An 820-nucleotide genomic window follows, 5' to 3' on the forward strand; every position below is an offset into this window, starting at 1 on the left:
GGGGGGGGGGGAGCACAAAAACAACTACTACTACTGCTACTAGAGACCATTTGTGTTATTCTTTCCAAGTTAATTAATATTGATGCAAATTATTACTCTCTCCTTTAACAGAGTCCACTCTGTTGTAAGTCAGGCCACATCTCCAGTGAAAATATATCATCCTCCTTCCCTTCCAATAATCACGGAGGCGATGTAAAGGACCATGGGCATTGGCATACACTCTGAAAAAGAAATTTCATTACTTTCCATGTCTGGAGGAAGGACCAGTGCCCATAGTCACTGCAGGCCCCCAGAGACCAGATAAATTGGTACCATTAATGTTAACATACCACTTAAACCAGGTGTTCTCAACCATTTTTTATCTATAGATCCCTACTTTATATGGGTGGACCCCCATAGCCATTCAATGTTTAAAAACTAGTTTTTGAGAAACTTCTTTCAAGATTTCTATTTTTGTTTTTCACACATTAACTTGTGGAGATTGAACTATGTAAAATGTTCAGGAAACAAACCTAACGGTTTCTTGCAATACATACATATAAAGCATAATTTTTTCAGGAGACCTTAAAATACCATTGTGGATCCCCGATTTACTATTTTATGTGGAACCCCGAAAATCTTATATGGACCCTCAGGGTTCATATGGCTCCTGGTTGAGAACTGCTGGCTTAAACAGTTGTAAGTTGACATCTGTGAGAAAGATATGGGCATAGTGGAAATTCCAAAGGTTCAACGTTCTGAGAAGTGCTGGGCGTAGGGGTTAGTGCAGAACATCGGACTTTGTCCCATTCCCTTGCGCATGTCGATTTACAACTACTCA

The sequence above is a fragment of the Octopus bimaculoides genome, chromosome 6, assembly GCF_001194135.2.
Source record: "Octopus bimaculoides isolate UCB-OBI-ISO-001 chromosome 6, ASM119413v2, whole genome shotgun sequence".
Classification (NCBI taxonomy): Eukaryota; Metazoa; Mollusca; class Cephalopoda; order Octopoda; family Octopodidae; genus Octopus; species Octopus bimaculoides.